Genomic DNA, 19,506 nt, shown 5'->3' on the forward strand with positions numbered 1-19,506 from the left:
TTCTCTTGCTTCATTCTTGCTTCTCTCTCAAACCACAAATACTGCCTTATAGGTTGTTCCATATTATCAATTGACTAAGGAAGAAGTATCTTGGGTCTTATTTACAGATGGAGTGGCATGACATGCTGGCACATGCTGGAAGTGGGCTGCTACAGCATGCAAGTCAGTATGGAAGCCAAATCCTCCTAGTGAGTAGAGCTTCAAGAAGTCTATCTGGGTGTCCACTATCCATGGATAGAGAAAAGGCTGGATGCTCAGATCTTCCCTGATTTATAGTGAATACCTCTGATTTAACCAGGTTGTCAGAGATTTGAAAGATACAAGATAACCTGGCTGGTAATAAGAAGGTCTTAAGAAGAGACACGTAAATGTATAACTCAGAATAAGCAGGAATGAAAGAAAATCCACGATAGAGGAGAATCTCAATAATCAGAAGGACAAGATTACACATTTTGTAGATGAAAACAAGCCCTTTTTCCAGCCACCACAGTGCTTATTCAATATACAAAGAAAATGGCCTAATAGTCACAGATTGCCCAACAACATGGGCTTCCCCTCACTGAGGCTATTTCAGTTACTTCCACAGATGAACGCTCTCCCTCTGGTTATGTGACATGATATGAATACACATGCTTACCTGAACTCTAGTTCTTTAGTTTTTAGGTGCCCAGACCTCCCCAATACATTTGCCCACTATGCCCGAGGTTTGCCACCCCTTGGAGCTGGCAGCTAAGTTTGGAGGTTGTTGGGGGAGGTCTAGAACTTTGTACATGCCAGTCCTGGGCAGTTGTTCCCACTGCAGCACACACAGCGAGGCCCCGACCGGTCACTGTGATTCTCCCCAAAACACTATTACCCATTCCCCCTCCGCCTGCGCAGCACTCCTGTCAGAGCAGGAAATGGCCCTCGGAGGCCTCCCGGGGTGGCTGGGCCCGCAACTGTGAGCCCCGCTGTTCAGTCATGTGTATATGTGTCCTGTTCTTTAAATATGAAGATATTGTTAAGAGTAAGTTTAAATGTGTGTACTACATTTTTTTTAAAGCATAGAACAATGTGCATCCCTCAGTATGGGATCAGCCAGACACCTAGTGGCAGATCAAGGACAATAGACCCTTTTCATCAGGGCTCACTCACAAAGGGTTGTATAATGTAATGGATTGAATGGTATCCCCCCCAATCCTTATCTACCCAGAAACTCATAATATGCCTTTATTTAGAAGTTGGGTCTTTACGGTGGTAATTAATTAAGGATCTCTCAATGAAATTATCCAGGATTTGGGGCAGGCCCCAAATTAAAAGATTGGTGTCCTTATCAGAGATAAGGAGATAGGTATAGGAAGAAGATGGAAATGTGAAGATAAGATTCAGTGGAGTTCGAAGGTTAAAGTTTTACACCACAAGCCAAGGGCCAACGGAAGTGGGAAAGGGTAAGAAAGGATTTTTCCCTAGGGCCTTTGGAAAAGGCGTGGCCCTGATGGCACCTCTATTTTAGACTTTTAGCCCCCAAAACTGTAAGAGAATAAATTTTTGTTGTTTAAAGTCATCCCATGTGTGCTTTTGTTATAGCAGTCCTATAAAATTAATACAGTACTTCATTTACTATCATGGTATCCCATATAACACAGCTTTTCACCAAGCAGCTCACTTTACATCAAAATAGTGCAACAATGGACTCACATCCAGAAAATCCCCTGTCATTAACATGGTGTCCCTGCATCCAGAAGGAGCTGGTGTGAAATAATTGTAGATTGGCCTTCACGTGACTCAATTATATGACTTGCAAAGGGGAGGTATTTTCCTTCAAGGTGTGGCGTATGGTTTCAACTAATCACCAATACAGAGTAAAGCAAAAGTGGGTTTACAGTTGTGAGTGTGTGAAACACAGATTTTATTCTTGCATTGTTATTTATTAATTATTGTATTATATTCCAAACAAACAACTGCAAACCTCACTTTGCCCCACCCTGTATGTGATGCTGTTTTTGTCATGACCATAAAAGATGAATCATGGAATTAAATGGTGGAATTGGTAGTAGCTCCTCTTTTAACCCTAACAGCCCACTCCCAGAATTTGTGCCGTTCCCCCCATAACATTGGTCTCTGACATTTTATGAGCATTCATTCCCAACAGAGAAATGGTTTCACTGAGGGCTTCAACAAATAGTTAAATTGAATGAAAAGTGAGACTACCACCCAAATCATATATGCTTCTCATGTCACAGAATCAAATGGCAAAAAGTGTAGTTACTTACCAAGAGGAAATTGTGCTGCCTTCACACAGAACAAGGAAACTTTGGAATTTCCTAATGCTTCTCTTATGATATGCATTCCAATAATAAAGACTAAAATAAGACAAGAGAAACCCAGGAAAGAAAATTCTTAGTGATTCAGATACTTCAGGAATAAAAGTCTAGACTTTTGACCAAAAGGGGGGCTGGCCCAGAGCAAAGAAAAAAAATAAAATGTTAGTGGAAGAAGTGTATAAATTTGCGTAGCCTTGTGACGAGATACAGAAATGAAGACTATAGCAACTAGGAATATTTTGTTTTTCTTCCTTGTTTTTTAGGTACATATATTTGTATCTATTGATCAATTTTACTCTTCCCTTCCACCTTATTCTAAGGGAATTTATGATAGGTAACTTTGTAATTCAACTTGTAACATATGAAATATTCTGGAAGAATTATTCAATGCATTAGAAGAAATTGAATCACTATTTATAAAATAAACATGTGCATTAAATCAGATAGAAGCAGAACCTTGTATGGAAATTAAATGTGTGCAGTAGGAGAAGCATGGACGCTGAATAGCCAAGAAAGTGCACAGTGTCAGTAGCTTGTGTCTTTGCTGCCAGCCGCTATTTGCTCTGCTAGGTATAATAGGAATTGTGGAAGCTTGAAAACTGCATATCCTTGTCTCACTTGTCAGCTGGACTCCAGTTAGATTCTGCCAATGAAAAGCAATGTGAGATCATGAAAGGAGAAAGAGAGGAGAAGTGAATTTGTCTACAGTCATTAGCGACATCTTTGGCAGCAAGAGCAGTAACTACAGAACAGCAATGATGACAGCGTTGATGGAGGTTCCAGCCCTGGTTGAGAAAAAGAGGATTTCCAGAAACTTTCAGCAAATTTGGAATCAATGGCTACACAGTCTCTAACACTAACGCAGTATGGGCAGACATATTGATTCCAGCCAGTAACACTAGGTGCTTCCTTATCTTTGGGTATCATCTTGATTTGTGTTTTCTGCTCCAGTTCCCTTCTTCCTCTGTTTTGCTCTTCCAGTTACTCCAACCCATGTATATAAATTCTCTATATTAAATTCCCTGTCTTCGACACTCCTGGAGAGGCTTCTGCTTCCCTGATTAAACTCTATTACACCACCTTAGCTTCTGGAAACCTGCCAGCCCTCTTAGTGTAACTTTAAACATTAAAAGTTACACATGCTACTTTTCACAGGCAACCTCATCTTGGCTTCTGAGTTTCTAGATTGTGGAAAATGCCAAAGGAGATTAAGCTATTTATCCCCCCAGGTCTTCACCTGTAAGAAAGGAGCACGGTCTGTTTCAACTGTGCCCAGAAGTTCTTCTTCTGGACCTTTGCTCCTTTATTTCAAAAACTTATTTTACTTAAATTTACTTCATTTTTTACTAATTATGTTTCTAAATTCAAAAGCAATAAATGTTCATTGTAGAAAAGATTTCCATAAGGACACATCCAGGTAGCCATCTGTTTTTTTGGGCATCTTGAGCAGATAATAGTGGATATGAATAAAGACACTGGAGTCAGACAGACCTCAGTTTGAGTCCTAGATACATAGTCTTGAGCAAATTAACTTCTCTAAGCCTCAGTTACACTATCTGTATAATAGGGTTAATAAGTGTACCTACCTCATAAATGTGTTGTAAATAAAGAAAATAATGAATGTAAAATAATTTGCACAGTGCCTGGCAGATGCCATTACTTATAATGCCTGTTATATTATCTGTGTAATACCAAGACCCTTATTGTTAAATATCTAGTTTGTTTATGTCATTTTTATTAAACAAAACACTGTTATGATAACCCTTACTGCTACACTTCTGTGAGCATAAATTTATTATTTTCTTTCAATTAATTATTTGTTATTCCTTTTCAAAAAAGAAATACAAAAGAAAGTATATAAAAACAAACAGGAAAATGTTCACTTTTACAAGTATGCACAAAACATGCAAATTAAAATGGCATAACAAAAATTACACAATTCTATGGCAAATATTTGGAGACAGTGACACTCTCATTTCCACTAGCAGGAACGCAAATTAGTACAGCTCTTCAAGCATGTAGCTGGCAATTTTCTATACCCTTTAACAATAAATAACATAGTTATTCATACTAAAGAAATGACTACAGATCTTTAAAAATGTTTTAGACATAATATTTACCACAGATTCATTACAATATAAAATTAAGAAACCACATACACATCTAAAAAAATAGTATGAACATATAAATGATAATACATCTATTCACAAGATTGTTATGGAATCATGAAAATATAGTAAAGTAGATTTACTATTGTGAATCGATGTCTCTATTATATTACAAAGCAAAAAAACAAGCAGCTTCCAAAGAGAAAAGTTGATGTTATTCTCTTTCAGTGGGGAAAGGGAAACATCTTCACCTGGTAGATTCCAAAAAAGTAAAAATAGTTACTAATGTGGGAATGGGAAGCTTTTGTTTGTTTTGTTTTGTATGTTCTTACTGATCTCTAAAGTTAACTGATGTCACTTATGTAACTAAAAAATTAAAATTGCTGTCATGGTGAATTATACTATTCATAATTAGCATACCAAGGTCTGTCTGGAAAAAGTCTAGTTGTTGTTAATATAATGAGAACAGTTTGCAGGACATCAACATAACCTGGCAACCAAGGAGAGTACACTGGAATGCACATGAGTGAACAATGACAACTTCACTGTACTAGTCAGTGGGGACAGTAGACGCCATTGAATGAGCATGTGTCCTCTGTGCCCATGTCATTCAAAATGACTGAGCAAGTAGAGCAATAAATCTGCATCAAATTTTCATTAAGCTTTAACATTCTTCCACGGAAAATATTCAGAGGATTCAGAGGCTTTCAGGGATGAGGCAATGAGTGCAGCACAAATAAAAGTTTGTCATAAATGCTTCAAAGATGGTTAAGAATTTGCTGAAAGTGATCCACATTCTAGAAGGCCTGCAAGAAACCAAACACTCAAGAATGTTGAACATGTACAGGCTGCAATCAACAAAAATTGGCAACTGACAGTGCAAAAACTAGAAGCCAACCTGAGGATTCCAAAAACTACTGTGTCAAGATTTTGATGCAGAATCTTGGCATGAAATGTGTCTTGGCAAAATTTGTTCTGCAGCTTCTGCTAATAAAGCAGAAGAAATATCACATTGCAGTTGCTAATGACTTGATTCAAACCACTACCAATGAACCAGATTTCCTCAAGAAGGTTATAACTGGAGATGAATCGTGGTCTATGGATATGATTCAGAAACAAAAGCCCAGTCTTCCCAATGGAAGTTGCCTTGTTCCCCAGGCCCCAGAAGAAGGCACAGCAAAGACACAATAAGATCAAGACCATATTAACTGTTTTTTGATAGGGAATGTGTTGTCCATCACGAGTATGCTCCTCCAGGCCAGGCAATAAAGGGTACTACCTCAATGTTGTTCATTGGTTGAGAGGTGCAGTACAACAAAAAACTGTCATAGCTATGGGCACGTGGATTGGCAGCTTCATCACAACAACATACCCAACCACGCATCATGCCTCATATAGAGTATTTTGGTAAAACATCAAATCCCCTGGGTGATTCATACCCTTACAGCCCAGATTTGGTACCCTGTGACTTCTGGCTTTTCTCAAAACTAAAATCACCTTTGAAAGGAAAGAGATTTCAGACTATTAATTAAACTCAGGAAAACACAATGGGGCAGCTGATGGTGATTGGGAGAACTGTGTGAGGCACCGAGGTGCATACTTTGAAGGGGACTGAAATGTCATTGTCCTATGTACAGTGTTTATTGTATCTTGTATCTTCTTTGATAAATATCTCTGTTTTACATATTACATTATGGGATACTTTCTGAACAGACCTCATATATCAAGATTTTTTTCCCTTTTAATATAGTTTCAAGTTTACCTGTAAGGCTTTATTTCCTAGGGAAAATGTGTGTTTTTAAAGCAAAACGAATTACCATAAAGTATTTCAAACCTTGGGGTACTACCTGTTTAACAATTTACATGTCAATGGCCTTTCTCCATGGAACTGAAATGTCCATAAATCTGTGTTGAGTGGCATGACCAAATGAGGAAAAGAGACAAAGTAGCTGCATTCTGTCCTCATGATGATATGATCACGGTAGCAGTCGTGGACATCATGTGAGTTTCATTTACTGCCCAAAACCTTCATATCATAAATTTAAATTGTTTCCTTAAGAAAAAACCACAAGGCAGTTTTCACTGTATTTTCATATAAAGGCAATTTATCCAAATCATTTGGAGAGAAAAAGATATTAATATAAAACAATGACAGAGAAAAGATAAAAATGAAAAATTGCACCCAGCAGTAGAGAGAGTCAAGGAAGAAGGACACTAAAGTAACAAAGAATGAGTCTTCACTTGATCTTTGCCCAAAAGTCAATACTACTTGATAAAACTCTGTATCTCCTGACAGGATCTAAATTATGGAAAGTATTGCTCTGGGTTGGAAGTCCAAATCAATCCATAGTCCCACTCTTTATCAGACACCTTAAGGATCTGTATGCTAGTTTAGCCAGTTTCAATAATTCAAGAATCCAGTGATCTATGCTGCGGGGGATTTTTTTCCCAATCGAAGCCAGCACTATTAATTTTTCAGCAGCCATTATTGTGCTAATGAGCCATTTCTTATTGTTTAGATGCTCTGGGCATGGGGTTCCTATAACGCAGCAATAATTTAAATACTAGGTTAGATAAAAACAGTCAACCAAACTGAAGTATAGTTTCTCACACATTTGCTTCCATATTTTGTCCTTTTTGTTTTTGATAACACAGATACAGTCTAGACCAAGTAAAGTCCCCCGCTGAGGAGATTATAACTCAGCCCCCTATATATACCATCAGATGCTAAACTTTCTCATTCCAATCCTTTCTTCCTATGTGAAATTATGCACTAAAATACTGAATTAAAATGTTACAAGCAATAGGCTCCTCCTATATTTGTTTTTAAGACTAAACATTTCAGTAGAACAAAGAAAAAGCTGAAGAATGAGTTGTGAATTTCTGGAGAAAATGGTAGCATAGCCATAGTAATTTCACCCTGATTCCTTCTAAGAAGCTTACTGAAATGGATATATTTATATTTTATTGGAACACCCTTAAATCAGAGTTGTTATACTGGAGAGGACTCACTCTAAGGTAAAGGAAACTCATACTCTTCTTTCTGATTCAACATCCATGTTTCATAGGAAGACAGAAAAAAGTTCTAGCCACACAGTACCACACACATCCTTAAGCTGAACAATCAAAAACTTGTAGGTAAGGACATGCTATAAGACGAATGAAGAGCAATCCTCTTGAAACTCAAAAACACTCCTACAAAACATATCTAAATATAAAATTAAAAAATTAAAATCCATAAAAAGAAAGAACATAAGAGCAGCTTTGAATATCTCCTCCCCACACTGAATTTCAGAATATAACAGTATAAATTTTTTAGAATACATTATTTTGTCCCAAGATTCTATATCTAGTCTAGTCATTCTTTAAGTGAGGCCCCATCTAACAAATATTATTTATCTTTGTCCTGAAGGTTTAGTTGATATGAGAATATAAGGGAAATAGGCAAAACCATAAAAATAACCACACAAGATGAAACTGTACAAAGTAATCTTTGTTCCATGACCTTTAAAATGTTTTGTCAAGACATTGAAATCTCACTTGGTGTCAGTTATAAATATTTATGGGAATAGAAAATAATAAAACTAATATTTATTTAATACACTGTAATTTAAAACACTAGAAGCCTGGAAAATTAAAGTGTCTTATTTCTTTGTAAAAACCTTATCAAATTGCAACAGTGCCTTCTCATGGTACAACGTAATATACAGAGAAAGTATTTTCTCTATGTTTTGATAAATTTTTTTTTTGGAATTTGGATAATCTTCCAACATTTCATCTTTTGTTCTTTCAATGTAATGAAAAATCTCTGAGTGCTCCTTTAACATAAAGTTTTTTCTCTGTTTCACGTCCTATAGGACATCTTTACCCTTCCCGTGGCAACCACTTCCCTCATTTATGTCAGTAAGTTGGTTTTCACTAACTTGGTCTGGCTGCACATCTAGAATCACTGGAGCAGCAGCAGTGTTACATTTCCATGATCAGTTATTTATTCTCCAACCTCACTTATGTCTGATTCAAATTTTACTTCCAGTGCTACCATTTTTTGTTTCTTTGCTGCACCTTAATCTTTGTTGATGAAAGAGAACCACTTCCTTCTTTCTTTCAATTATTCATTTTTTTAAAGATTCCATTTACTTATCTTTAGAGAGGAAGGGAAGGAGAGAAGGAGAGAAATATCAATGTATATTTGCCTCTCGTGCGTCCCCTGCTGGGAACTGGATTGCAACCCAGACATGTGCCCTGACTGGGAATCGAACTGTAATCCTCTGGCTCACAGGCCCACGCTCAATCCACTGAGCTACACCAGCCAGGGCCAATTATTCATTCTTATAAAATGCCACATGGGTTTTTCACAAGGAGACAGCATAACTACATGCTGTGCTGCCTCTGCATGAACTAACATGTGCGAAGTGACAAGTCACCAACAGACTGAGAAAGAAGTGATCATGATGTGCACCTGTTGTTAGGTAGCAATTTGTAGACTATAGACCTAGCAGAAAATATGTACGTTGTGCAATTACAGTTAATATCTCATGTTTACTGAAATTTGATCTTTGTTGTTTGGAGACTGGTGTTATTTAACTAAAGCATGGTAATTGACTAATACTATGATTTCAAATCACAAGAGTACATTGAAAATTTACAACTATTAGAAATATGGCAAGATGCAAGATCACAAGATAACTGTGTACAATTTAATAGCTGTCCTATATTGTAACAACCTCTTTTAAAACTTAAGAGTAAATGACCAATTTCACAATTGCAGCATGATGTGAAATGTGTAGAAGGACAGATATTGTAAACCTGCTCATTTAGCACCCATTTCTATACCCTTCTAGCTTGCCTCCTTATATTATTGAGGCTAGAAGCCTTAAAACTACATGTTCCCATCTTTGTTGCAGGTGAACTCTGATGTGTGGCCTGGTTTCCACTACACAGAAGCACTAAGTGAAACCTAGGGGAGAAAGTAAACAACATGAGGCAGCAGCTGCAGGCACGAAAATCAGATCTCTGGGCAATATTGGTAGCTAAGAAATTTTATTCCTTCAGAGCATCTGTGACATGGTTTCGGGCATCCAGAATGTGTGAGCGGTGCTAACGGCAGTGACACATCAGCAGCATGCTTCAGTGAGAGTGGCTCCATCCTGTGGTCAGGCAGGTTCCACCTGGCTGCTTTGTCCCTGCATATCTGGCATCTAAACCTGGTTCTCCAAGTTTTCCAGAGGTTCTGTAAAGGACTCAGTGTTTTTTTTTCCCAATAAACACTCTTTCTGCTGACACTTCCTAGAGGACTATGTTGTCTGCAAGAGCCCTGAACGATATACTCAGGAATAGAGTTACCAATAAACATAGAACCCATACTATAAATCTTTAGTGAGTCTTATGAAAATGAAGACATTAATAAGTGGAGACTGCATGAGATTTATTTTGCTGTGTAACAAATCACCACAAAGTTAGCAGCTTAAAATGCAATCCATTGACTAGCTCAATGGCCCTTGTAGGTCAGAAGTCCAGATGTGACATGGCTGGATTTTCAGCTCAGGATCTCACAAGGCCAAAATCCAGGTGCCAGAAGGGTGTATTCTCATCTGGATCTCAGAGTCCTCTTCCAATATCATTTAGGTTGGTGGCAAAATTTAGCTCTTCGCTGGCTATTTGTCAGGGCATGCTGTCCATTCGAAGAGACCACTCCCTGGCCCCAGCCACGTGGCCCCTGTCCATCTTCAAAGCCAGCAGTGGAGAACCTCCCTCATATGGAATACGTCCTGCCCTCCTGCCTTGAACTTTAAATCTCTCTTTCAGGAAGGGCCCAAGCCCCAGTAAGGGCTCACCTCATTAGGTCCAGCTCACCTGGAAAATCTCACTTGTGATTAACTCAAAAGTCAACTGGTTAGTAACCTAATCATGAGAATAATATCTCCTAACATTCCCTGGTCCTGCTCACATACAAGGCCCTGCCCAACACAGACATCACGCCATGGGAGCCTTAATAACCCTAAATTATTTCACAAGGATGATGTAAATTTTATCACCATCCTACCAGAATGTTTATGTATAACTTTAAAAGACACTAATTTTTAAATTTAAGAAATAAAAGTTGAAAACATACCATCAATTTTTAAAAAATTAATGGATTTAATAGATCAGATACAAAATTATATTAGTTTGTATTGATGTGATTTGAAATTTTCCATTTCAAAGCCATTATAACTGAGAGGGCTACACTAAAACAGGAATAAGGGGAACAGATTATTTGAACAACAAAAAAAATAATGGAAAGACTAGAAAGAAGGTTCAAAATAGATCCAAATATTTATAAATGGTTGCATATGACTCAGGACTTATATGTAATCCATAAGAGAAGAATAGATTATTCATTAAATGATGTTGGTAAAACTGCTTAAATATCTCTTTAAAAATAAAATTGTATGCCTGCTTTATACTACACACTAAAATAAAGTCTAGCTAGATTATAAATATAATTCAGAAAATCATACTGTCAAAATACAAGAAGTAAAATAGATAAATATCTCATTTCTGAGTGAAGAAGAGAAAAAATACAGAAAAGTACATATGTTGGATGACAAATAAAGATCTTTTTGGACCCCAAACCACCAGTTAGCAGGCAAACAACAAAAGGCTGCAAGTTTTATGAGCTGCTTTAACAGTTCTTTAAAGAAAAACAATTAACAAAAATGGACAACTTATCTTGGACAAAACTAAAATTGCCAGCAAGTTCTTGAAAAATGTTCAGTCTAACTATTAATCAATCTAATGTAGTTAAATAACAATGAACCATTTTTTTGCCTTGCAAAAAATGCAATGAATTTAAAATTTGTTGGTAAAGACATCCAGAACTAACCTTCTTATTCACTCCCCATGAACATACAAGCGGGTGATGTTTGTGAAAATCAATTTGGTATTGCTAAAGGCTTTAAAAATGTGTAAACTTAATGTCTTAGAAATTCTGGTTATGATTATTTGTGGCATGTTGTGTTTATGTTTATATATTAAGCAAACATTTCTATAGTGTGTACTATCTGCCAGGACCTGTTCTAAGGACTTGGCAAATATGGACCTGTTTAACCTCATAAGTATTATCATTTTCCCCATATTACGAATGAGGGAAGTAAGACACAGCCTGGTCAAATAACTCACTCAGTGGTTTCGCACAGCCACTGAGGGGAAGAGCCAGTATTTGTGAAGCCTGCTCCAGAGACCAAGCTTCTCAACTCTGTGCTATACAGCTCTTGTGCAATCTGTAGAATTCAAAATGAATATCCCCAAAAGTTGTCCCATAAGAATTATCCCATCAGTACTCAAATTATCTTTACAAGGCCCTCTTCACAATGTTTTCCTTCAGCTAATAGCAAACTTTCTACTCCCTTACAGGACAACTTCTTGAAAAAAGTTGTTCACACACATTGTTTCCTCATTTTCACCTCCCATTCCTGACTGGCCTCAGTCCAATCTGGCTTTCATACACAGTACTTTACCGAAAACCTCTTCTTCACGCTCACCAGTGAACTGTTGCAAAATCCACTAGGCACTTCAAGGTCTCACCTTATTTGACATCTTGGCAACATTCAACAAAGTTGACTCTTCCATGCTCTTTGCTGTTCTTCCCTTTTAGCTTTTCCCTTCCTTTTACTTTGCTCTCACTTCCTTCCTACTATTAGAGCAACTTCCTCACCATCTTGCTTGCTATACCTTCTTCTTTGCCCCACTTTTCTCCCAACACCCTCTCCTTTGACGATTTTAGCCTATCTCTTGCTTGAAATTTCATTTATGTGTTAACCACTCCCAAATTTATTCTCTAGCCCAAACCTTTCCTCTGAGCTCCAGACTCATTTGTCCAACTAAACATTTGGTAACTATAATGATTGATTTTATGTATCAATGTGACTGAGGTAAGGGATGCCCAGATAGCTGGTAAAACATTATTTCTGCATGTATCTATGAGGGTATTTCTGGAATAGCTGAGCATTTGAATTGGTGAACTGAATAAAGCAGATGACCGTCCTCAGTGTGGGCGGGCAGCATCTGATCCAGTCAGGGCCCAAACAGAATAAAAAGACGGAGGAAAGGCAAACTCTCTCTACCTTTGAGCCGAGACACCCATATTCTCCTGCCCTCAGACATTGGAGCCTCTCATTCTCTGGTATTCAGATTCAGATCGTGATTTACACAAACAGCACCCCATTTTCAGGCCTCTGGATCTGGACCAAATTATACCACCGGCTTTCCTGTTCTCAGGCTTGCAGATGGCAGATCAAGGGACTTCGGGACTTCTATAACCACATGAGCTAATTCCTCCCCTTTATATCTATGTATCTATATCTATACCTATATCTCCTATTGTTCCATTTCTCTGGAAAACCTTGACTAATACAGCATTTCTACCTGGATTTGTCAAAAGCCTGTCAAAGCTAAATTGTCAAAAACAAAATTCCTGAATCCACCCCACACCCAAATACTTCCATCCACTCACCTTTCAAATCTTTTTTCTCCACTACTGACAATATCACAATAAATGGCACAAGCATCTACTCCATCGTTCAAGGCTTGAAGTTAGTCGGTGTGACACAGGAGCTCCAAGCCAGAGAGCTGCACTTGTGTTTGTGATATTCCAAAAATAAAACCACCCAAAAGACCAACAGATGTGGACATGCTGTGGACATGCCCTTTATTACTCATGTGACAGGGAAGTGCACCTAGAGCATCCGAATGCTGGGAGAAAAGACCACACCCTGCTTCCAGCTGTGGTGCCACTTACAGGGTTGGGGAGGGAGAAGTGTGTGAAAATTCCACACTTTTGTAATAAACACAGGAGCCTTGGGACACGGGGGCATTGAGAGATCTGGGACATCCACATACAGACTGTTCTCCTACTTTATGGCTGCAGGCCAGTCAGCCATCTAGTCTCCGAGGTCGTGGAGGGGGCACGTCCTAACTTACCGCACAGTTTCCCCCACAGTCTAGTCACTCCCTCCATTCGGCCACAATGTCCTAATCATTAACATCCTAAAAATAATCTTTTAATCATTCATTTTGCCTCACCTTCACTGCCACCTCTCCAGCCCAAAGCACCGTATCCCTCCCGGACCACTGGAATAACTTCCTAGCTCTTCTCCCTTCTGCCACACTTGGCCCCCAATACAGTCTCCACATAACCAGCGGTCAGATAATGTCAGTCATCTGCTTAAAATACATCGGTGGCTTCTTGCCCTCAAAATGCAACACAGACTTTTTTAATCTCAGGCCCTGCAGGCTCCGGTCCTCTTCTGATTCAACAATCTCATCGTCGCGCCTACTCCCTGTCTTTTTCATGACCTTCCTCGAACATAATAAGCTGTTTTTGACTTTCGCAGGCTATTTCATTCTCAGGATTCTCCCGAGATCTTTTCATTCTTAACCTCTCAATTTATATGTCACTCTCCAGCACAACCCTCCCTGACCACTCCATCTAAATCAATGGAAAACAAACACCTCCAGCTTTAACCTCAGAGGCGGTGTTGAAGAAACGTGCACAGGGGCCTGGCTCCCCCTGACCCCTGGCTCCCCCGACCCTGGCCGTGCCAATCCGCTTCCCCGAGGAAGCCGTGCTGCAGCCCAGCAGCGAGGCGGGAGCGAGTGATCCCTCTCACGACTTGCAGCCAGCCTCCGTTTGGCTGAAGCCTCCTCGGAGGAGGTGCGAGGAACCCCTGTGCGGAGGGGGCTGGAGGTGAGGGGAGCGGGGGTGCAGAGGAGTGAGCGAGCCACGGCGGGGTCCGCCCGGCAGAACCGGTGCAGGCGGCAGGCTGCGCTGCTCCCTGGCTGGTCGCGGAGGACGCAGAGCTGTCCTTGGAGGAGAGATCCCCACTGCTGAGAGGGACGTCCACAGCTGCACCGTGGCTCAGCAGAAGAACCTATGTGGGACTTGCGAACGTCGCAAATCGAGCATATAGAAAATCAGTGAAGAGGGGATTTGAATTCACACTTAGGGTTGTGGGTGAATCTGGACTGGGAAAGTCAGCGGTAATCAACTCATTATTATCTCACAGATTTGTGTTCACAGAGTATCCAGGCCCTTCCCATAGAATTTTTAAAAAGAAAAAAAAAATACACGCGGAAAAATCCAAACTTTTATCAAAGAAGGTGGGCTTCGGTTGCTGCGCACAATAGTGGTTACCCCGGGATTTGGAGATGCGGTGGGTAACAGTAATTGCTGGCAGCCTGCTGCACTACACATTCGTCGTAAATTTGAGGCACCTAAATGCAGACCCTCAAGTCCACAGAAGTCAGAGACGCCTGATAACAGGGTGCAGTGTTGTTGGTGCCTCATTGCTCCTTCAGGACATCGATTTAAACCATTGGGCACAGTTTATGAAGCGCTTGCATGAAAAAAAAATGATTATCCCATTTATTGCCAATGTAGACACACTCACACTGCAGAAGTGCTAACAGTTTAAAAAACACACATAATTAAAGAAATCCAAGAACATAAAATTAAAATACATTAATTTCCAGAGTCAGGTAATGGAGACGAAAATAAGTTTGTTAAAAAGATAACAGACCATTTACCTCTTGCCGTGGTAGATAGTAATACTATCATTGAAGTTAATGACAAAAGGGTCAGAGAAAGACAGTATCCTTGGGGTGTTGCTGAAGTTGAAAATAGTGAACATCGTGATTTCACAGTTCTAAGAAATATGTCAATTACCTTCCCTACATTTTCTTTTTATTATTATTAAATAGATGTCTTCAATTTAAGGCAAAAAAAAATTTGCTATTGTACAATCATGTTCTGCGGGTTTGTGCATGACTGTTTACAGGAAATGCCAAAATAAAAGAACACTTAAAACTTTTCACCAAGGATAAATTGCCATAATATGAAGCAAACTATGCTTCTCTATGACAATTATAATACAAAGGTTCCATCCAATGCAGCATATACAACAGTGGGATTTAGTCTAACACAGTTGAGCCCATTTTTGACACTTCTGTTGTTTGGAAAGACACGTGAGAAAACACCTATATGCTTACAATGCACCTAGAGCTTTTTTATAACAGCTTTTTAAAATTTTTTGTTTGTTTTGGATTCTTTAAGTATACATTATTCTCATTTAGTACCCCTTTAGCCATGATCTCATTACTGCTCATTTTGGTAGTAACATTTAATTTGGGTATTTTCTACATGTTGTCCCTGCTGTAGCATCTTTCATATGGTAGAAACCAACAAGGAAACTTCCCTTTAATTTCTTTTTACACTTCATAATAAGTAGCAGAGGGAAAAGCATTGATAGGTCACTTCTAGGTAATATTGTGGAACTAATTACCAACCTATTTCTACTTCTGCAGTCTCTTTACTAGAAATGGGAATCATGGCCTCTTGCAAAGAGAAAAAAGTCACCAGAAGCCACCACTGTGCACGTAGCCATACTCATATGTCGTATTTCTGTATTTTTATTTATATTGCAAAAAGTCACATAATAGACAATGTTGTGATGTGAAAAAGAATCTCTACTTTATTGTTTGCCTTCACAGCATTCCTGTTTGTAATTACCTATTGCAATAATCTTTAGATGTCTGTGCAATAAAGAGACTAACACCTTTCTGTTTATTGCAATATAATTGACATATAATGAACATTATGTACATTTAAGATGTATAACATGTTGGTTTGAAATGTTCGTATATTGCTAATTATTACCATCAAACTGTTAGCTAATACCTTTATCATCTCATACAATTATCATTTCTATGGTGAGAACAGTTAAGATTTAGTTTCTTAGCATCTTTGAAGTCTATAATACAATATTGCTGACTAATCACTATACCATGTGTTAGATGTTCAGAACTTGTTTATCAACTAGTTGCAAGTTTGTACCCCTAAAAAATATCTTTCCTGACTTCTGGCCAAGATTGAGGTATAGGTAGACACACTGTGCCTCCTCACACAACCAAAATTAAGGACAACAAAAATTTACAAAAAAAAAAAAACCCAGAACTGACAGAAAATTGAACTGTACAAAAGTCTGATGAGCATTCATCCAGACCCGTAAGAAAGGTGGAGTCAGTGGCTGGTGGAGAGGGGTCCCAGCAGGAAAAAGCAGTGGCTAGCAGACCCCAGGCTCAGGGTGGCAAGGAGCAGACCCAGTGAGGCAGACAAGATGGCTGGCAGACCACAGTCACATATTCACATGCATATAAGCCAGGCGAAAACAGGGAGCGAGATAGACTGCCCAACCGAGGGCCCCAGTGCTGGGAAATAAAGCCTAAAAGCACTGATTGAAAACACTTGTGAGGATTGAGGTGCTGGGAGAGAGATTCCCAGCCTCATAGGGAGTTTATTGGAGAGATCCACAGGGTCCTAGAATATACACAAGCCCATCCACCTGGGAACCAGCACCAGAAGGGTCCAATTTGCTTGTGGGAAGCAGCAGAAGGGACCAAAATCTGAGAGAGAGCAGAGCAAGTGTCATTGTTCCCTCTCTGACCCTATCCCCACATACAGTGTCAGAACGCAAGGATTGGGTTGTCCCACCCCCAATGAACACCTAAGACCCCTACAGACAAAAAAAACCTGGCTCAAATGGAACAACAGATCAAAGCCCCGGAGCCAATACATCTAAGCAACCAAGAGATAGCCAACCTATCAGATGCACAGTTCAAAGCACTGGCGATCAGGATGTTCACAGAATTGATTTAATTTGGTCACAAATTAAGTGAAAAAATGAAGGCTATACTAAGTGAAATGAAGGAAAATGCACAGGGAACCAACAGTGATGGGAAGAAAACTGGGACTCAAACCAAAGGAGTGGACCAGAAGGAAGAAAGAAACAACCAAACAGAAAAGGATGAACAAACAAGAATTCAAAAAAATGAGGAGAGGCTTAGGAACCTCCAGGACATCTTTAAACATTCCAACATCCTAATTATAGGGGTATCAGAAGGGGAAGAGGAAGAGCAACAAGTGAAAAACTTATTTGAACAAATAATAAAGAACTTCCCCTATCTGGCAAAGGAAATAGACTTCCAGGAAGTCCAGAAAGCTCAGAGCATCTCAAAGAAGTTGGACCCAAGGAGGAACACACCAAGGCACATCATAATTACATTAACTAAGATTAAAATGAAAGAGAGAATTCTAGAAGCAGCAAGAGATTAGGAGACAGTCACCTACAAAGGAGTTCCCATCAGACTGTCAGCTGGTTTCTCAAAAGAAACCTTACAGGCAAGAAGGGGCTGGAAAGAAGTATTCCAAGTCATGAAATCCAAAGACCTACATCCAAGATTGATCTATCCAGCAAAGCTTTCATTTAGAATGAAAGGGCAGATAAAGTGCTTCTCAGATAAGATCAAATTCAAGGAGTTCATCATCACCAAGCCCTTATTATATGAAATGTTAAAGGGACTTATCTAAGAAAAAGAAGATAAAAAAGATGAACAGTGAAAGGACAGCAAACTCACAGTTATTAACAGCCACGCCTAAAACAAAAGCAAACTAAGAGGACAGCTAGATCAGGAACAGAAATGGAGATCACGTGGAGGGTTAGCAACAGGGGAGTGGGAGGAGGAGAAGGGGGGGAAGGTACAGAGAATAAGTAGCATAGACGGTAGGTAGAAAATAGGGGGAGGGTAAGAATAATATGGGAAATGTAGAAGCTAACGAACTTACGACACATGGACATGAACTAAGGGGGGAATGTGGGTGGGAGGGGGTGTGCAGGGTGGAGGGGAATGAAGGGGGGAAGTGGGACAACTGTAATAGCATAATCAATAAAATATATAAAAAATAAAAAGCAATACAAAAAATGTGTACCTAATTTCTCACCCCCCAGTCCCTGGTAACTACTTTTTACTCTCTGTTTTTATGACTTTGATTTTTTTAGATTCTACATATATAGAATATCATACAGTATTTGTCTTTTTAAATTTTTCATTGTCAACACTGCTACAGATGTCCCTCATTTCTCCTTTTTTCCCCTCCACTTACCCTCCTGGCCTTCTCCACATTGTTGTCTATGCCCATGGGCTATGCATATATACATATATGATACAGTTTCTGACTTCTTCTCTCCAACATACCTCACTTAGGATAATGCTCTCATAATTCATCCATGTTGTCACAAATGGCAATGTTTCCTTTTTTATCATCATTGAATAATACTTATTTGTATTTATGTATATGTATAGGTATACCATGTTGATATTTCCTGCAATATCAGTATCACATGTGACCTTAATTTGCATCCAGTTCCACTTTTGTTCCCCACACTAACTGGTGGCCTTGCCCCCAGATTCAGCCTTATCCTGGTTTAGTACGAGGTTGAGTCATACCAGCCTTGACAAATTTGGTGACCTCACTGACCGTCTGAGAAGAATGGACAAATGGAACTAAATGAAGTCAAAGGTAAGTTTAGTGTATTAGACTCTTCTATTCTTCTGGAAGAGGGGGCAGAGCGGGAGTCACAAGCTGAAAGAGTCACAAGCTGAAACAGCCAAATGGGCAGCCTTGCCATATCTTATACTGAAAAAAAAATTGTTACATTACAGAATCTAAAATAACCTTTTTTTTTCATTTACGCAATACTTTTTTCCAAACATGTTCTTTAACATTAGTGCTCTTTCACCACCACGTGGTTGAACAACAGCAATTTGCAGCCAATGCTCACAGTTTTCATTTTGTGAACTATCTTTGCTAAGTGCTCCAAATTCCTACTGCACAGGGTGAGCACAGTTTTGGCCAACCACATTCCCAAACCGTGCTATATGATAAGTCCCAAATAAGCACCATTTCTACAGGGGATAGTACTTGCTCAACCCCATTAACAGTAATAGTATGAACCACCACCGCAAGCCATTAATTTTGATGAGATTAAGTTTGTATCACCTCCAAGATTCAACAGAAGCCGCAGGAGACATTGAAGTATTCTCACTTTGGTGCCTGTAATGAATAAAAACACGAAAGTAGTTACAGGCCGCCTGACAGCCAGGCACCACAGGCCCAAGGAAAAGTTCACCCTGTCAGCAACTGCAAGAGAAAAATGCCAAGGAGTTATTGCATTAGCCCTGTAAGAGTCTAATAGCCAAAAGATGGGGGTAAAAGGCAC

The 19,506-nt window shown here is 39.2% G+C and overlaps 1 pseudogene; it reads left to right on the forward strand.

Annotated features, from left to right (window-relative positions):
* Positions 1–6,338: 6,338 nt before the first annotated feature.
* Positions 6,339–15,147, forward strand: LOC119038395 (septin-7-like; annotated as a pseudogene).
* Positions 15,148–19,506: the final 4,359 nt, after the last annotated feature.

The sequence above is a fragment of the Artibeus jamaicensis genome, unplaced genomic scaffold (assembly GCF_021234435.1).
Source record: "Artibeus jamaicensis isolate MK-2021 breed Jamaican fruit bat unplaced genomic scaffold, CSHL_Jam_final contig_384, whole genome shotgun sequence".
NCBI classification, from domain to species: Eukaryota; Metazoa; Chordata; class Mammalia; order Chiroptera; family Phyllostomidae; genus Artibeus; species Artibeus jamaicensis.